At 35.9% G+C, this 21024-nt stretch overlaps 1 protein-coding gene across 2 annotated transcripts in view; it reads right to left on the bottom strand.

Annotated features, from left to right (window-relative positions):
• The window catches only part of GRIK2 (glutamate ionotropic receptor kainate type subunit 2), a 424554-nt gene that overhangs the window by 36902 nt on the left and 366628 nt on the right, over positions 1 to 21024 (bottom strand). The gene's annotated exons all lie outside the window — the stretch shown is intronic.

Below are 21024 nucleotides of genomic sequence, written 5' to 3'. Positions count from 1 at the left end.
GTGGATTCTGGCACCCTGGAAATTTTCACTCCTATTTCAATCACTCGGCTACTCCTGAGCAATTCTGAAAAACTAATGCAGAGTATGGCAATCTGAAGTAATCAGAGCCCTTGAAGATGGCAGTATATGGAGAAAACAGTTGTGGGGGAGGGGGCAGCAAACATTTTATCCATGGTACACAGCAAAAATTCTGGGAGAAAGATTTTAGGTAAGAGATAGCATTACACTCTGGTCAGATGAATACTAGCTTGCCATTCAGAAATTGACTACTAAAAGTCCTAAAAATGAATATGTTTTCTGCTTTAATATTCCCAGAATGCAAAGAACTGTTGTGATAGGAAGAGAGAGACAGTAGTTTGGGACAAAGTGATGCTGTGCAACTTTAGACGAGTCGCTTCCTTTCTTTCACCTCAGCTTCTTTAAAAAATATGTTACCTTCCCTTGTCTTTGAAAAACACAGTGCTTAAGCAATCATAACCAGTGAATAAATTGAAGGTATCAGAAGTACTGAACATTTTATATTACATTTGCCCCATCTGTTTAATAATATTTCAAACTCAAGATGTATCAGAAAGTTTTCAGTAGTGTTAAATCTTGCCTAGTAAATAAAATGTAGATATACAGCATGAGAACTAGTATAATAAGATTTTTTAAGGAGTGTTTCATCTTTTAATGTCAGCCTTAAGCATAACTCTGCCATCAGCTCTGGTGGAGATACTGAACAAGAATTGACACTACAAACCTGCCTGAAGTTGAGCTGATTGGCAGCCATAAACTCTGCCCCAGAGGAGAATTAGCAGTGTATGTGGAATAAAAAGAATGTTTACTTAGAAAAAAGATGACTTTGTCCCCCTGCTGAGATACAATCCAAGAGTTACTTCACTCTGCCTGGGGACTTGGCAAATCAAGCACGTGAACTAACTCTAGTGTCAATGCTAACAAAACTGAAGACTTTTAGGACTCCGCATGAACATGTTGTTACTGTACTGAACATAGTCTGTGGCTGATTGCAAAAGATTTTAGTAACTATGAAAGGGGAAATAATTTTTCTTCAGAATATACTGTGAAAGCATTGAATAGAGAAGACCAAACAGATATGGTCTCTCCTCATAGGGTTTGTTTTGAAAATCAAATAATTCTTGCAAGCATTTAATATTGCACTGTAGCATAACATACTTTAAGCAATGCACATCAGCTCTGTAGGAACTTAAATTAGTATGTAATACAGAAAGGATGGAAAATTAACATTTTCAATATTTGTATAATTTTACCAAGAACCTGTATTTAATTCTTTTGACATACAATCTTTAACCCAGTACACAAACCAAACATTTTAGCCACTATAACTAATTTGAACAATATAAAAAACTGGCAGAGAAAACAATTTTAGTGAACTGTTAGATACACATTGCTGACGCGTGTTGAGGGAAAAAAAAGAAAAAGCCAAATGAGCTATAATAGAAAATAAAGAAAGAATGAACTGTAATAAAAATGCATTTCTATATTTCTGTTTAAAAAAAAAAATAAAATCCAGGATGAAAACATGTTAGCAAGGGGAATGGTTGCTCTCTACTGAAGCATTAGAGCATGCAAAAAAAATACAATATCCTCCAAAGGACTCATATGAACTCAGAGAGTGCTCATATTACAATAACTGATTTAATCAGCAAGGATGAAGCCACAGCTACTATTGAAAATGAAGGAACAAAGCTCACCAACAAAATCAGAGAAAGCTCTGGCATAGGACAGCTCTCTTACTGGAATAATTAACAAAAAGTAAAAAAGTCTACACATGATTAGTGAGACTGTAGAAGATAACACAAAACCTACAATATCAGTGCACGTGGCTCACTACTGTGAAGCTAACAAGGGTGTCAGAAAGTGCAGAGTCACCTCTGTTTCCTCATATAGGCAGAACACTACAATGTCTTTGCACTGCTTTCCTCCACCCCTACAAGCTAAAAATCAGAACTGAAATGATGCCAAGGAAAACAGCTCATCTACTTGTGACCCCTAATTCTAACCAGTGTTTAGAAATTCTTACTAAAAGAAGTGTATAGTACATGTTATGGGCTTTGTTTTATGTACAACAGAGAATGTTTTATCTGAAAACAATAAAAAAAACCCCACACAACATTTGATTCAGGAAAATACAACCACAAACATTTTTCTTGTGTGTTTGGCAAACTACTCAGCAGACTTACATGACTAAAATCAAGAAGCCAGAACAATCAAAAGCATCAGGAGCCCATCTGACATCAAACTAAAGAGAAAGACACTCCGATATGTACATATTGGTTCTTGTGGTTATGACTGTGTCATTCATACTGATAGAAGCAGATGCTGCAGTTTACATCGCGCTTCCATCTTCTTTCACTGTGTGCAAATCAATCTAGTTAATCAACTTATATACTCCATCAATGAAGTGTATTATTTTATCTGGGTTAGTTCACCATATTGTTTCATCTAACTGGAAATCACTGTCTGGAAATCAAGCCTAACTTGAAATCAACCAGAAATGATGTCTGTGTAAGATAACTTGTGGTGACATGATTTATCATGCTTGTGTTCCCTCAGTAATGCTGAAGACAATGCAGAGTAGAAAGAAAGCTGCCTATGCTCTGCAACATTTGAATTTCACTGGAATTAAAAAAGAGAACTAACTAACGGGAAAGATGGAAATGAAAAGGTCAAGCAAATCAAGAAACTCCTCTACCTGGTGCATAAAAAGGTAGCTCTCACAAAGACATTCAGAGGATACTGTCAGCGACATACTCAGCATTCATAAATTAAAGATCATTGGAAGGTAACTGCACATCAGGGATCACAAAAGGAAGCATGGCAAAGTCTCTACATTAGTCTAATGTTATGTACAAATGTGAGACTGGAAACAGAAGGAATCATCATTAGTAACGTGTTACTTACTGCTCTGTCCTGAAGGACTGGATACGAAAGACAAATATCTGAGCAGTGAGACTTTAGACCACAAGGTTAGAAAGATATCAAGATCTTGAATGAATGCCAGAATAAACAAGAATCAAAGGACAGGGAAGCAGACCTCATGACACAAGACAATACTGGATAAATGCACAGGAAAAATGTGCCAGGCAAATTCTGACATTTTTCTACAAAGGAAAAATTACAGATCCATTAATGGAAATTTTTATTTTAATGATAGCATCCAACTTCTTTCCTGGCTTCTAAAAGCATTTGGGTGTCACAGACAATGCCTCAGCTTTTCTTTCACCCATGAAATACTGAAACTCAAAGGAGGCTGTAGTAACAAAGGAAAGATTAAAGGTAATTAAGATTAAATTTTGAGAAAAAAATAAGTAAAAAAATAAAAAAGTAGCACAGTTATGTATTTTATGAGAGCACTCTCCACCACATAAGAATTACACCATGACAATCTTTATGTCAAAAAAAGCCACACAGACTTCCAATCCTACTACACTATTTTCCATTTATGACACTGCCTATAACAGCTAAGTGACATTTGTTTTCCTGAGCATTGCATTCTTAGAGGCCACAGGCCACGCTTCTTAAAGTTGCTTGATTCATGGATTTTTTTAAGGACAAACAACAATTATGTACATTCATTCTAACTTTCTGTAATACACAGACTATGAAATGTCACTTCTGAATTACTTCACCAAGCTCATCACTTATGTGTTTGCACTGACAAAAAGAAGAACATATGAAAAGTGCATTCATAAAGACCTAGCTGCATGAGCCTTAGCAAGATGCCCAACATGGTCTTTCACAACATCCCTGATGACAAGCTGGTAAGATACAGACTGGACAGATAGAGCACCTACAGGTGGAGAACTGGCCAAGATGTTGATCTTGAAAGATGGTAGTTAATAGCTCACGGCCAGATTGGCATTTTGTCATAAGTGGAGTGCCTCAGGGGTCAGTCCTAGAACTGATGCTATTCAATATCTTTACAAACAGTTTGGAAAATGGTATTGAAAGCACTCTCACCAAGTTTGTGGATGACACCAAACAGGGAGGAGAGGCAGATACACTGGAAGAAAGAGCTACCGTGCAGAGAGACCTCAAAGAGACTGGAAAATTAGTATAGCAGGAATTGCATGAGGTTTAACAAAGATAAATACAAAGTCTACCCTGGGAGAAAGTAATCCCAAGCATCCATACTGGCTGGGAATTGACTGGCAGGAGTGTATCCTGGCTGAAAAGGACTTATGGATCCAAAAGGACAGCAAGCTGAATAGAAGTAAGCAGCCCATCCTTGCGGCAGGAAAGCAAACTGCAGGCTGTATCAGCAAGACTACAGACAACAGAAGGGATGTGACTAATCCACAATACTTGGCACTTGTCAAGCCACACCAGGAATGCTGTGTCCAGTTTTGGTCCTCCATGTTCAAAAGAAATGTTAAAATTGGAGAGTGTCCACCAAGGTATTCAGAGGACTGGAGATCTTAACTGACAAGGCTTAGAGAAAATCTAATTCTTCCATTACCTAAAGAGAAGGTTAGAGAGAAGTTGAAGGTACACTTCGTTAGGATGCATGGTGACAGGATAAGAGGCAATGGTGCAAGCTGCTGAAGGGAAATTCTGTGTGGATATAAGAAAAAAATTCTTCACCATGAGAACAACTAAGCATTGGAATAGGTAGCCCAGAGAATTAATGCAATCAGCTCATTGGAAATATTTGAGACAGCTTAACATGGCCCCAAATAAGCTAATCTAAGGCCTTGCTTCCAATCAGGAAATCAGATCTCCTCCAAGAGGAAGGGATCTCTAGACCCTCTGAATTTTCATTGATTTCTATAATTCTTTATCAGTATGAAGTTACATACAGTAATAAGTATTTCTGGAGACTCTTCAAATTTTGACGTTGAGCAATTTCAAGAAAACAAACATATAATTTCCTGTTTGGGAAAAAAACACAACTGACCACACTAAACTAACCCCCAAAACATTGTGAACTGTAGTTTATACATCAAGCCAAAGGCAAGTCCATTATTTGCCAGGAAAATGTGTTTTCCTGTCTTTTTCACCCTTCAGTCCTTTGAAACTCAAGCAGACTCATCCCATTTGTTTCATACATGACCCCCTGGAAATCCTGAACACCAGTATGGAAATCCAAGCTGAACTGTTCATACAATACATGTACTTTATTCATTCTTTATTCATTTTTGCAAGTTCAACATTTTGTTTTGATACATGCCCTAAATCTACATAGCTGTGAAATAAGCTAGAAAATGCATTTCTGATGTTCTTAATAATGGCAAAAGCACTAACATACCTCAAGATTTTTTTCTAAACATAAGAAGGCTAGATGTCAAATTTAAGTGAAGCAAATATTATAGACGATCCTCTTATGGCTCATAGCTGTTCTAACATGTTTGGGATAGGTATCCAGTATTTTAGGCCACAGAGGATTAGTAACATTAATAGAGAGATAAACAAAGTTAATTAACTGATTACATTTAAAATCATAGTATGACGAGCTTAAAGCTGAGAGAACAAACCAACAGCCTAAGGTAAAGAATGTTTTAGAAATTCTGTAATTGTCCCCAAGCGTTATAAATACAGGGAAATTCAAAGATAAGGCTATCTGAAAGCATGTGAACACTTACCTAAATGAAAATAAATTGTAAATAAACATAAATAGCCTGCTCGCTTTCCTGAACTATCACCGAATAGAAATTTGTAAAGGCTGATTGCTCCTGTTCAAATATCTGTCAACGACCGATGATGTGTTTATTCCACTGTGCCTTTTTTGTACTTTCTTGTTTCTGTAATTTATATCTGTGTACACTGATCCACCTCTCCCAGTTCTTAATATGAATCTGAACTCTTTGGAATAGGTACTGTTTTTCTCCAAAGTGCTCAATGTTTCTGAAGTGGACAATGATGCTCCATTACTGGGACTTCTGACCTAAATGGTAATATATGCAAATAATGATAAATATCAGAATCAGCTACAGGAATCAGAATGGAAGATACCAGATCTTATTAAATTATTAGCTTTACACAGTATCATTACATGTTCTGTTTCCAGATATTTCGTTTTAAATAATCCATTTAAATTTGTTTTAATGACTGAAATAATTTCTAGTTTCTGGTAAGCTTTAGCTAATTCTACAGTCCAAAAGTAAGTGCTGTTTTCTGAGACAGCAGAAGCAGTATATTTACCAACTTTGACATAGTTGAGCACATTATGAGTAAAATGCAATTTGGTCTTAACTGCATATCTGCACTTGATGCCTCCATAATATAATATGATACCCTAGACATTCCAAACTCTGCAGTCATGTATGTGTAGTGCAGTTTTGAATCATTGCTATAGGCTAAGGCATAGCTTTTACAGAGCATCAGGCTAATCACTAGCATCTTAAGTATACTGAAAATATACATTCTTCCACCTGGGCTGGACAGCAGACCAGGTTTAAATCAATTTAGCTGTCCTCCATCACCCAACACACAGACTATGTTAATTCAAGTGAACTTCTGAGTATCATCTATTTTCTGACCAGATTAGCAACTAGTTATAAAAATGACCTTTGTAGTACTATATTTTCTTTATTATCTCCTAGAACTATGAGACTGACTTTTTCTCAGTCATTAAAGAAAAACAAAAAAGACACTCTCCTTTTTATGAGACTGGTCTCATTGACTCTGACCCTCTGACCTCAGGGCATTTCTTTTCTTCTCCCCCCACTCCCCTTCCCCACCCCCCCCCACCCCCACCTATTTTTTCAGAACTGCTGAGGCCTGAAAACCCCTAAGTGAACCAGCTGATTTAGATTTTGTTGTGTCAGCATAAAAACAATAAAACCAATGCATATAGCGTTCTCTTCTCCATAACGGCAGTTTTCATGGTCCATAGAGCACAAATGAAAAAAAGGTAGGAAAGGTGTTTCTGCCAAGAATAGAGCTACAAGGAATGAAAAATGCAGTACTCAGAGAAAGGCATTTTTACTCTCGTCCTGATTGTGCTGACTTTTTGTTTTAAAAACCAAAGATTTTGAATTAACGTTAAATATTTAAAGTAATTTATGTTTAAAAACCCCCAAACCCTAATGCTATTGAAATAAGTTTTTACTATCAGCTTTGACCTGGAAATAAGTAAGGATTTTATAACTCCAAAATCACTAATGGATTTCAGAAAACTTCCTTGCCTTTTATACCAGAATGATTTATAGTCCTCTACTGAATTATAACTAACATCACAACGGTTCTTTTTGTAAAATACTGTGGAAGATGACAAGTGTGATATTTCTCACACTTCTGTAGGTTCCTTCCTTTATAAGTAGCTATAAGACATTAAGCAAATTTAATCTGTTTTTAAAGCAGATCCTATATTCTGCATGTTCCGTAAAGATAAATCCATTTCTACTCACTCCGCCTATTTTCAGATACAAACTGCAGTCCAAAACTTCACACTTCGTTTGCACTGTATCTGGAAGCAATCTCCTTTTCCAAAAGCAGTGAGTGCATAGTTTCATCACTGGAACTGAGCATGAAGTTCACAAACACTACTTTAAACATTCACCTCTAATAGAGTAAGAATTTGTCACAATGCCATGATTTTAAAAATTGTATTCTCACAGCATTTACACTGGCATGGAAGATGTTTGTGCAATGTTCAAAGCAAAATTAATAAGCACTATGCCCCAAACACTCTGTTGCTGTTGTGATTTGAAAGAAACTCATCAGGCAGCATTAGAAATCAAACTCATAGCATTCAAGACCTCTTTAAATGAAGAGGAGGGATAGAAAGCCCACTATTACTTGCTAATTTGTTGTCCAAAACTGTTAGGAATAAATATTGTTTCATTATCTTCACAGATTCAAAAAACTTAACAGAAGTTCCATTGTCACTTTTTTTTAGTTTTGGCACCTGTCAAGCAGCAGAATTAGCATTAGTTATTGCCTGTAATGATAGTCATCAAAATCAGGCTAGTGGCACAGACAGATTGGTGAGGTTTTTTCCCCCCAATAAATTCCCCCATCAATTCTGTTGTCAGACCTAACAAAACCCTGAGCATCTAAAATAGCCAATAATTTCAAGTATTTCTTTACAAAATAGCTCTAGTACAATATTTACCGGTTATAGATTAGCATAAGCCACCACTGAGGTATTCTGCAGTGGGATTTGGATTTAGCATTCAGAACTTTTTCATTATAGTAAGAAAATTACCAACAACACTGGAACATATGTGCTAGCTAAGAACAGCTGAGTCTTTCTCTGTACTCGCGTGACCTTGGTCACTAGAAAATTGGAGTTAATTCAGGCAAACAGGATTGACGCCATATGTGGTTCATATCAAAGGTATAGAGGAGTGGTAGGATACTGATCAGAAGAACTGTTTGTTTGTTAGCAAATCTGTCAGGTCTTGGAATAATTCTGGCAGTTTTATCTTGAAACACCTGCAGTCTCCTAAACAACATACTTGAAAACATAAGCAACATAATACTTAAGGAGCTGTTTTCCTCCAGCAATGGAGAGGTTAAAAAAAAATATTAAAAGATCTGGGATGGAATACTACAGTAAAAGACACAGAAACTTTTCAGCCAAACTGGTTGCTGAAGAACACGTCATGAAGAATTCATCTACACACATAGATGAATTTACATGTGTTTGATTAGTGATCTGTACAGAAAATACAAGCAATAGCAGAGTTATAAGATGCAGTTTTGAGTATTTTTTTTAGCACTGATACATACAGTCTCTACCCAACTTTTCAGAAGTTGATGGGGAAAATGCATTACTGACAAAATTGTACAACATGTCAAAAGTTAGAGTAAGATATAATTCATGTGTTTATTTGCATACTGCAATTTGGACATCTGTAGAAGGTGAGTGCAGGCACTGTAAACACAGCTGGTAATGTAGTTTAACAGCGAAAGGGATGCAGTATAGCTTCTGAAGACTAAGGAAGTTCTACAAAGGCTCTGCTTTATTTATAATTTGGAACAGCCAGAACAGCAAGTGTATGGCAGAACAGAGGGGAAAGAATTTTCTTTCCAGCATTATTAACTGGTGTATTCCAGTTCTGTCAGAGGGGAGTGCTCAAAATTAGTGGGAATAAAGTAACTGGGAATTTCCAAGGAAAGAAAAAGGAAGGGAAAGTTCATCACCAGTTTACCAGTTTGACCATTCAGTGATTTAAATCAGTTACATTAGTGTTTTCTGTAAATAATACACCAAAACTTAGCCAAAGACTATTCTAAGATTTCTCAGGCTATTTCTGTGCCAACTACTTATTTTACTATTGATTACTTCAAAGGTCTTAATACATAATTGAACCGTGCAGAACCATTCTTGAAAAAAAAAAAAAAAAAAAAAAAAAAAGAAAAAGACCATTTTGAGAAGGATTATTGTGTGTGGTCTTCTGAAACTACTGAAACCCAAATTCCAATATTTTGTATATTTTTGCAGAGGAAAAGAAAAAGCAAAATTGATGAAAAATTCATGCACTATATTTCCACTACCCTGTATCAACTGCAAAAACTTGTGCTGTTCGAAATCTACCTACAAAACCATACAGTTTGCAGTTTCAGTAGAACCTTGGCTACTGTATCTTCTCTAAGAATAGTCTAGATTGAACTTTAAATTGTAAAAGTAATTTTAATTTGAGCACATTTAACATTGGTTGTAGGAACAGATACTTATTTCTGTAAGAGTGAAGTGGTCTATCAGGTCTGCTCTGGGAAGTATCCATCATATGGTATGGCCTGAGTTTTGCAGCCTGAAAATTATGGATGTTCTATTCCTCTTAGTTGCCCTGAATTTTTGCAAAGATCAAGGTGAAAAGTACTGTAACCCCTTATTTCTTCCCATTTTCAGCATTTTCCATGCAGAGTTGTGACGCAAACATAAGTCCAACTGTAGTCTTATTAAACATCATCCTCAATGACAGAAATAAAAGTTAAAATGATACTAACATTGAGCCACATCAGCAAGAACAAGGAAATAAGAAGTTAGGCTGATGTGACCTTCCCTCAATCCCTACTTTTTTTTTTTTTCTTTTTTTTTTTTTTTCTTCATGAGCAAATATGGCAGGTACATATCCTACTTGAGAGATAATGTAAAACTTCAGTGATAAACTAAACACAGTGAGTTCAGAGATAATTTAAGTCTCTCAGTAGTACACAGATCAAATTTCTGCAAGTCAAACTTCCATTACAAAGCTAGTACACTACTCTGATGTTTGTTATTTACACAAATATTGTACAAATTAGAGAAGAGGAAAAGAAGGATATAAATGATAAGTACTTGCCTTACTTTCCTCAAAAGTTGAAAGTTCTTCAAAGCTTATTAAATACTTGAGATAAACAAAAAAAATCTGATTTCTGTCTTACAGAAAATCTTGGTATTTCAGCAATTGCAGACACACTGAATTGCAATGAAAAGTAGAATAAGAAACTGTGAAATCACGTTTCAAAAAAGCATTACATAATAGTGTACTAGGAATGAAGTAGACAGAATGACAGGGAAAAATAGGAGAGAGCAAAATCTTATTTTGATTTTGCTTGGCAGAAAAAAGACGACGATAATAAAAATCAAAACTTAACCATGGAAAATCTTTATTTTGCAAAAAATGTGGGGTTTTTATAGGGAATTCCTGAGCTTGCATAATAATTTTGTGTGGTACTCAGCAAGATCATACCATGTGAGCTCCAGAGATGCCTTAATGACATTTTAAGCTTTCTAACTAAAAATTCTACTAATTCCCACAGTAGAAGACTTTCATTATTGACTAAAGTATTAATTTACATTTATGTGTTTATACTTACACACGGTAAAAGCATTTACACTTTACTATCTATGAATTTTGGGGGTTGCACATAATTTTATATCAACAATGAAATGCTTCAAACATGGCTTAAAGTAATTACTCTGTGGCATGTGACATGTGAGTTCTGATTTACAGTCAAGAGAGGGAACAGATATTTGACATTATATACTTACATGCTCTAGCAGAAATCCATGTGCCATCACCGAAATATTGTATGGGCTGGTATGTGATATCATAACTCCTAGAAAATTTATTGTGTTAATGACTGTATGGCATTATCAGAACTGCTAAGGATTCTAAACATTTCTTCCATTGAACTGCTGGGTGTAGCTGTGCATCATACTGCAGGTTCTGCATTTCCCCTGTCAAGCTGTCAGTAATTTAATCAATTGGACATCAAAAAGTAATTCTGTTATTCATCCAGTAAAAAAGCTAATGGGAAACCCAATTTCTGATGAAGTTTAAGCATCAATGAAGTTAAATTTAGCTAACTTTATATTAATATCTTTGCTAACCTGCTTACCAAAACAAGCCAACTTTTTCTGGATGCTACCAAATTATTCTGCTGAGCAGTTTCAAATACTAATAACTGGGACTATAGTATTTGACTTCATTCCCTATTTTATTGTTTTAACTATTTGTGAAAAGTCAGAAAATTCTATTCTAGGGAACTTTATGGAAACTAATTTATGAACAACTATTTTAGAAACCTGCAAGGAATAATAACTAAATATGTAGTAAATTACTATATTAAAAGTTAATATCATTACCTGTGACTGACTTCATGTTCTGCTGTTCATATGTGTCACATAAGCATGTGACACAGTGTGTCACATTGAAAACAATGGCAACAAAACTTAAGTGAAAGCACAGAAAATGTATAGAATTTATTCTACATTTTATACCATACCACTTACATTTCTCTATTTTCCATATAGTTTGACAAAAATAAACAGTTGCATCAATGGTGCTTGTGACTGAATCTTGGTACATTACTGACTCCACTGTCAACGTGTTACTGTAGTTATATTGTTTCAGGTGACCCTTCACTACTCACAGATAGGATTGCAGAGATCACCTATGAGTTTGAAAGCCATTGTGCTGGGAAATGTGTTGTAGGAACACTGCAAAGCTGATTTCTCTGCATATTCCAAGAAGAAAAGCAGCCAAAGCAGGGACAGCACAGCTTCCAACATGACAAAGTGGATGAAACTTTTGGGGGAAGCAAGGGAAGAGTTTCATCTCTATTTGAATATTGGTCATCTGCTGAGGTTGCTTAAAATGGTGCCAATTAACATAATAAGTTTTTCTAATGAGGACCTGGGTCAGCACTTGGACTGATACACCAGTAGTTCATCTCACAATAAACAGCTACAGATAAGTGATAAACATTATCTGTCGGCAATAAAATTAATAAAGAAAAATAACCTGCTTAAGGTGCATAGCTGCATAAACATCTTTTAACTTTAGTCAGAAGACCCTAATCAACTATTATTGTTTCATCTTAGCAATAGCTAACTTCAGTATTGTGCATCAACACTGCATTCAATGTCATTTCTCAAATGGGGACAAGTACTATAATCTTATTAATTTGCATTTATATTCTCATAATTTGATTCTGGTTTATGTTTATCTGACAAAGCTGCACTGAACCTTCCAGGAAGGTGCCAATTTACTGAAGATCTCTGGGAAGAGTATATTCATGTTCATCATGACAGGTGTGATAGCATCTGTCGATTAGCACGCTCTGTCCATTTAAATCATGGCAGTATTTGCTGTACTTCTAGGATTGTCTTTTTTCTAGCAAACATATTCAATAGCTAACTTTATCCTATGAGAGTGGATAATAACCAGATATTATGGTATCCCTGACAGTTTTTTGCTTTTAAATCCAAAGAGCTAACTCAGAAATTATTAAGTCTAAAGCAAGCGCAAACAAAAAAAATACATACAAGCCACAGTCCCATAATCATAGCATTTTCTTTGCTTTATAATTAGTCTCCATTTGATTTTCTCATTTTGAGTAAAATGCAAGAATAAAGGAAATCCCAGTTACTTGCTAATTTACTCTTCTTGCTGCAGGGTTGCACAATCATACAGAATGATTCTTCTGGTTTTGCCTGCTACTATCTATTATCCTAATGGGACTTGTATTTCCTTTGCTATTAGGCTCAGAAAAAAACTTGAGCAACCTATAAGCCATACCTTTCAAACAATTGTCTAGCCTGAGTTAAAGATGGCTAAAAATTTGAAACAACTCATCTTCCATTCCAGGAGGAATATTGCTGACACTGAAGCTGGTAAGGGAAGGGAGAACCAGCTCATTATGTGTTGTTAAGGCAATCACTGCCCCCTTCCTGAATGTTCTTTTGTAGATTTCTTCCAAGCAAGGCCCGTTTAAGATGCATTAATTCAAATGGACATAGAACATGCAAGGAAAATAAAACTATGGAGGCTAGTTCCTGTTCTGTGAGAGGATGGCACATATATCATTGTCTCAGAATCACAACGATCACAGAATTGTTGAGGTTGGAAGGAACCTCTGGAGATCATGTAGCCCAAAATCCTGCTCCAAAAAAAGTCTAGTAGAGCAGGTTGCCTAGGACATTGTCCGAGGCTGGAATATTTCCAAGGATGGAGACTCCACAGTCTCTCTGGGTAACCTGTTCCAGTGCTTGACCCTCACAGTAAACCACAGGGGTTTTTTATGTTTAAATGGAATTTCTGGTATTTCAATTTGTGTCCACTGCTGCTTCTTCTTTCACTGGATACCACCAAGAAGAGCCTGGCTCCATCTTCTTTACACTCTCCCATCAGGTATTTATAAATATCAATCAGTGCCCCCCACCCCTAACCTTTCTTTTTTCTAGGCTAAACAAATGCAGCTCTTTCAGCTTCTCCTCTAATGACAGATGCTCCAATCCATTAATGCACTTGGTTGCCCTTCGTTAGACTTCCTCCAATACAACACTGTCTCTCTTGTACTTGGGAGCCCAGAGCTGGACGCAGCACTCCAGATGTGTCTCACCAGTGCTAAATAGAGGGGAAAGATCACCTTCCTTGACATGCTGCAATGTTCTGCCTAATGCAGCCCAGCTGGTCGGTCCTCCACCCTGTACCAGTACATGGGGTTATGCCTTCCTAGGTGCAGGTTTTGACATTTTCTTTTGAGGTTCCTGCCTGCCCATTTCACCAGCCTGCTGAGGTTCCTCTGAATGGCAGCACAACTGCCTGGTCTATCAACTACCCCTCCCAGTTTTGTACCACCTGTAAACTTGCTGAGGGTCCACTCTGTCCTACCATCCAGGTCATGAATGAATCTGTATGGGACCCAGTATTGACCCTGGGGGCATACTGTTTGCGGCTGATCTCCAACTGGACTTCAAGCTATTCTTAACAGTCCTTTGAGCCTGGCAGTTCAACCAGTTTTCAGTCCTCCTTAGTCTCCACTTATCTGGTCCATACTACACTAGACAGACCCCCTTCACCAAGGATATAGAAGAACAATTTCTTGTCCTTTCCTTGAGTTGATTTCTCCTCTAAAGTCTAGTAAAGGCATTTAAAATAGCCTACAGGAAAAGTCTCTTTATACTACTTATCATAATGCTTTGGAGACAAAGTGGATTTCTTCTACACTGAAGAGACAACTTGTTTATATACCCATTTTGCCTACATCTTCAAGTACAAAAAGTAAGCATTTATCCCCATTTATCTCTATCACTGCACTGTTTTGCCTGCTAGGTATAATGATTTCATTTGAGACTCTATTCCTTCTTATTTTAAGGTTTGAGACTCCTTTCCTTCCTTCTCCACTGTTTACAGATGTTAGATTGCTAACATTTTGAGAAGACACAACAGTATCCCTGCTGCCCCCAACATATGAGTAAAAGTCAATCATTGAAAAACTTTCTCTTTTTCTGTAGAAAAGTTACTAAAATCAGTCTTAGGAAGCTCAGTTTCTTTGTTCAAAACCAAGTTTTCATAATTCTGTTTGAACTTTCTCTAGACTTTTCCTTGGCTCTCCTCCTATTGATTAGGAAAAAAAAAAAAAAAAGGTTTATCTCGATATTCCAGTCCTGAGCGCTTGTCTTAAAAAGCTTTACTGAGAATTCATTAAAACTTGCCCACTGTGCCTTAGCAATCTGAATCTGATTTTGTGACCTTTATGTCTCGCTTTAAAATTTTCAATCTGTTTCAAATCACTAGCTTAGTTGTGGGTTTTTTTTCATTTGCCTGCACCAAAATACTCCTTGTTCACCTCAACTATTTTGACCCTCACTCACATATAGTATGATTAATGCCTAAAGTAGAGATGTGTTAAGCATTTGCTTTGACCAGCTTATTTTCTACTTTTTTTATTTTCTTTGAGTCTTTTTTGATATGTATGAATTTACTTCAGACTGGAAGCTGACAAGAGGCTTATGGCAATCTTATTTTCTCTCCCTTTAAACAGGCTTTATCTAAGCAATACCAAATACCATAGCCGCAGTGCAGTACCTTTTCTTCTGGATTGCAGGGCAACCCATTTACTTGAAGTATCAAATGATGGAGAAGGGACTAATACGAGCTCATGCATAAATTTACTTGTCTTTAGGATCAACCTTTTGACCTCCTTGAAGACAATGATTAAGCTATTTCTTACTGTCTACACAAATGTCCTAGACTGATTTACAGGTTATAAGTTAGTCTGCTGCTTTGTTTTTATCAACCATTAATACAAATATGCAATGCTGAGAAAGATATAAGAAAGCTAGCAAATCACACTCATCGAGGATATAAAACACACCAGCTCACTGAAATAATCTTACTTTTTAAAAATGTTGCTTAAATATCCTGCAAGCTATAATTCATTTTCATTTAGTTCTCCCAATTCTAATAATCACTCAGAAATTGATACTAAAGCTACTGTCTACTGTTCTTTTAATACTTGTGTCTAAATAAATTAATTTATACTTGTTTTTGAAGTCTTGGGACCTTCATTTTCTAAGAGAAAATTAAAATTTCAGACACGTGCAGGAAACTTTGTCTCTTCAAAATTACCATCTAAAACAAATGGAAGACCTACGTGTTATGTATTTCAAGCATTAATTATGTATATATTGCTTCCATTATATAAAATTGGTATAGATATTGATGTTTCAAAAAGGAAATTTCTGCGGGTATTCTTATCTGTGAGGAGCTGTATGAGGAGAACAGTATTATTTTCCAAATGCAGAATTTCAAAAACTTACACCTAGGTCAGGGATCCTTAACAGTACTCCAGCCTGAGCTGGCTAGTTTGGAATGGATTGCAAACAATGGTTACAAATAAACATCAGTAAGAAATAAAAGATACATTTTTTTGTGAACACTCAAACATAAATATTATGGACCCTCTGACATGATACTCACACAGGCAAAACTTCTGTTGGTCTTTCTGGACTATGCTTAGGGTGCTTGATTGAACGGCACCAACTATATTTCTATTTTCTGTTGAATGTTTCAGTAATTCATTACTCAGTTTTTCATCCACTATACCCCCAAGTCCTTCTCCTCAGGGCTGCTCTCCATCCATTCATTGCCCACCCTGTATTTGTGCTTGGGATTGCCCCGACCCAGGTGCAGGACCTTGCACTTGGTCTTGTTGAACTTCATGAAGTTCACATGGGCCCACCTCTCCAGCCTGTCACTTGTACTGTAGCTGAAAAGATATCACCAGGAACAAGACACAGAGTCAGGCACTCAGAAGCTGAAAGCAGTTGAAAGGAGGCTTAGAACTTCTAGAAAATAATTGTGTTTATGGAAACACGAGTTTGTGAACATTCTTTACTCACCGATACCCTCTTCTAAGCAATATAAAAGATTATGAGAAATTAATGTTATCCTGACAATCAGAGAAGAGACTACACTGAAGTAGTGGTATCTATCTGCCTAGATACATCTAGATTTGGAAGAAGGCATTTTTTTTTAAAGAATCAGCTACTACATTTTCTCTGAAGCACCCTTAGTGTTCATGACTCCAAATGAAGAATAATTTCTAAATGACCAGGTTGAAGCCTTCAGCTTGGACAGCACTCAACAGAAATTTTTTTCCTGATAAGTTTTTGAATTATCAAATGTTCTTAGAGAAAAATCAACCCGGACAACTTCTCTGTTTGAAAAAAAACTGAACAGGAAAACATATCAGCCTTCTAAAGATGTGCTACTATTATTTTTCATTTTTATTTGATTTGGAAGGTGAGATGTAGCTCAAGAATTTTTTTTTTAATACATTTAAGCTTAATTATTTAAGCTAATGTTAAAAAAAAAAAGAAAAAAGAAAAAAGAAAAAGGATGCTATGGAGCTGTGTCTGTGAAATGTTCCAATTAACCCGAATGAAGTATTTTGTTTGGTTTGCATTTTCTCCCAAATAGCCTATCCATGACAATTAAGATTTTGCCTCTGTCAGAAATCCAGGCTGAGGACAGTGTTTTGGTATCTAAAATATTTCTTCAGGGCAAGAAAATCAGAGTAAAACAACAATCAAAATGCTGTTGTCATACAGCCCCTAAAACCCTTCCTAAAGATCCAGGACAAAGACTTTTTCTTTTCCTTAAAGTATTACTTATTTTCAGAAAATCAACTCCCATGAAACGAAAACCTTCAATTTTCCCTTTCTTTATACCTCCCTGCCAACATGCACACTTTAGAGCCACTAGTGACACTCATGTAAAGGGGTCCTTGACATTCAGAAGCACTGGTTTTTCTCATTAAAGAAAAGGTAAACTCTAGACACAGTTTTAAATAGAGCATAAAAACATAGCCAAACTCATTGAATATGGAGATTATCTTTAACATTTTTTCTTTATGGATGCATTCTTTCCTCCATTGCAATACTCCTACTAGTTCAAATCCCCAAATCAGCCAGTCCTTAGTCCTTAGGAACAGTATCTCTCTCCATATATTTTTATATACAGATATAGATACATCCCTCACTCTGTGTTTGTATGTGTGTATATATACATATGTATGTATCTGTGTGTGGTTTTATTTTTATAATGTGTTTCTCGCAGATCCTAGACTAAGAACTGAATTTAAGTAGACTATATAATTAGGCTTGACAGATATAACCCTTTCTATGTAGCAGCTTCTGTTGAGTCGCCTATATTTTCTAGAAGAGATAAGGAAAGATTTGGGCATTTTGGATCTAGAAGAGCATCATAAAACTTGCAGTAGAAGATATTGCAACCTCACAATACAATTCTTAAGATTTGCTAGATACTAACTCCAGTGAGTTTGTACAATATTGGGACTTATATTCAATGATTCTCAGAAATATGTGGTGTTTGCTATATCCAACTAGCCAAATCACCTTCTTCGTGTCTGTTTACATTTCTGCCCATTTCTTCTTGAAGGTATCCAGAAATAAGTACCTCCTTATACATCTGCAATGATCTGCAAGAGGGAGATCATCTGGGAGGGTTGAAAGTATTTCCTTTGAAAACTCTTCGGAAGTAAACTACTCATTATCCTTTCAAATACATGACCTGTGGCTAGAAAGCTAGAGGTCATCTGAATAGATCAAGATACAATCTGATCTGAGAAAAAATACTGACATGGCACAAATTTGTTGTTCAGGCAAAGGAAGAGAATTAGGAATTTTTTCTTTATTCTAATTTAATATGATGAGATAAGTGGTGGAAAGGGAAAGCCTGAAAGAAATGTGGTAAGCCTCCAAAGCAGCAAGCACTCATAACCGATTTACTCGCCTTAAAGAGGAGTCTCTATGAGAGACTGACTCCCAGCACCTGATGAAGGAAACTGATTAAAAGTCTCCACTGTGTGTGTGTATATATGTATTTATATATATGTGGGGGATATTCTTGACAAAAAAGCCAAACAAACAAACAAACAACTTGTTAGAGACAGGCATTCCTGGACATGACTACTCCTTCTGACAAAAGTTTGGCTGAAACAAATCTTTCCATGAAGGCTTTTGCTTTTGACAAATTGGCATTGTTTGACAAAATGATCTGCAGTGCCAAAGCTTCATTTCTCATTTCATTCCCAGGTTTCAGACCAAAAGACTAGCTTCATCTCATCTCGTGTTAGGTCAGGCATCCAAAAAGTCAGGCATCCAAACTAAACCCGGTATTGTGGTTTGTTGTATTGCCAATGGAGAGAGACAGGAACCACATCCATGAAGGTAATTAATTCCCCCTGCCTTCAGAATTGATTTTTGCACCCTTTATGTCTTCAGTCCCTTCTTAATGTTCCTCTCTTTCTTCATTAATCATAAAAGGAACATGAATACCTGGTTTCAATCAGATGCAGAACTTTTGGATTGCTACACTAAGCTGAGATGGGATTCACGTCATTTTGTGCCATCATGAACTCTAAATTTCATGGGATTTTGAAACTCAGAAAGGTGCAACAGCTCACAAGGCTTTAACCTTGACATTTCTTACTTTCCTGATGAAGCTTAAGTGCCTGTGTCAATGCTTATAAATAATGTATAAATATTCAGAGAATGTGATAAAATTCATTTGGTTATAAAAGTAAGGTTACACAGGTGAAGCTCTCACTTGCACATTCAATTTGATCCTTACTCTAACAAAAAAGAAATTCTCTTTGCTTACCTGACTGTGATCATAAACATCTTTCCAGTTGCCTGCCACTCTCAGTGTAAAATATCAGCATCACTATTTTTGTCAGGATTTTTGAGACAGGTTAAGTATGATAGAAAAGCAGACAGACATCAAGACAAAACCAAAACAATAATCTTGAGATACTAAGAATTTCAATAGAGCTATTTCATTTAAGACCACATGAGGATAAGAACCTAAAACCTTGTACCTGTATTACTAGAATTCTGATTCTTGAGAAATGTTGAATGACTTTATTTACACTATTCTAAGACTGCCATTCTCAAAATAATTATTGTTATTAAGTAAATAATTTTCTTCATACTCATTTTCATGGTTTCCACATCACAGTAAAGGGGAGTGTGTGAGAAAGGGAAGCAGTAACTATTGCTGCACTCTGAAGAGAGAGAATCTTTTATTATACCTATTATTGCTGTGCAACTTTGCTGCTTGCAACAGTAGCTGTTAGCAGAAAAGAGTATCTAGATATTCTGTATTTGTTCTCAACAAAAAAAATTATATATGGTAGATATTTAATGATTACCTGAAAATGAGCAGACACCTACTGTACCATGTCCCCTTGAGTAGCTAAGAAAGGGAGTTATAATAAGAAATAAGCTGGGCATGTCTGTTTGCTAGTACCAAGCTTTGTGGAGCAATAGATGAAAGGGGAAAGAAGGCAGTTCAGTGATTTGATAGAACAAATAGTCAAGAAGGTGCACTTTAAACAGTTTCCAAGGTAACTGGCTCTGAGGCTGGAATCTATAAATATGGGCACAAACAGGCTTCCAACTCTGAGACAGAAGACAATCAATGCAAAATAAATAACTAAAAGAGAGGACAGTTGAATGAAAGAACATGAAAAATAATGCTTAATGGAAAACATTAGTAGAAGAACTGTATTCCAAAAAAATGCTGCATATTAGTGGTTTCAGAAAAACAAATGCTTTCACTTTCATTACATGTATCTGGGTAAAAGATTAGAAGTGTATGGTTTCACATTAAAAACTCCTTTTTCACAAATGCATCTGTTATTTAATAATGTAGCATTTGTTAATATTTATTGCTTACACTTTGTCCTAGTTAAGTATCAGTAAATTGAGAAGAAATATTTCTGCAAAATTTCCAATTTTCTTCAACATAGTCATAATTAGTACCTAATAGATTTAGACCACAAGATGATTGGATACTACTGCAGGCTTTAATATAAAGAAAATCTGAATATTTAGCATAGCACTTGTTATCAAACACATTCAAACAACAATGCCCCTCTCAAATGGCCAGTATCTAAATAATACTGATAGTGTGCTTTGTTTAAAAACTAATGTTGGTTTTAACATTTTAAAATTACAATAATTAGTTACAGAAAAGTGATATTTCTAGTAATTTATTTTAAGGGGATAACAGGTCATCCTGAAGAATTAAAATATGTGTCTCATATATGAGTGTATTTTAGAAACACCTATATTTACAAACAGATCTGCCTCATTTAAAGCCTTAATTCTTTCTTACTACTTTGCTTGTTCAAGAACTTAATATTAAAGCACAACTTTTGTATATAATATTCATACAGGAACATGTAAAGACAATTCGCAAACAGGTTTCTACCCGGTGTGAGGGGTCCTAGCCTGAATGACATAGGAAG

This window comes from Accipiter gentilis, chromosome 15, assembly GCF_929443795.1.
Source record: "Accipiter gentilis chromosome 15, bAccGen1.1, whole genome shotgun sequence".
Classification (NCBI taxonomy): domain Eukaryota; kingdom Metazoa; phylum Chordata; class Aves; order Accipitriformes; family Accipitridae; genus Astur; species Astur gentilis.
The sequence above is the reverse complement of the archived record's forward strand: the minus strand, read 5'-3'. Positions and strand labels throughout refer to the sequence as shown.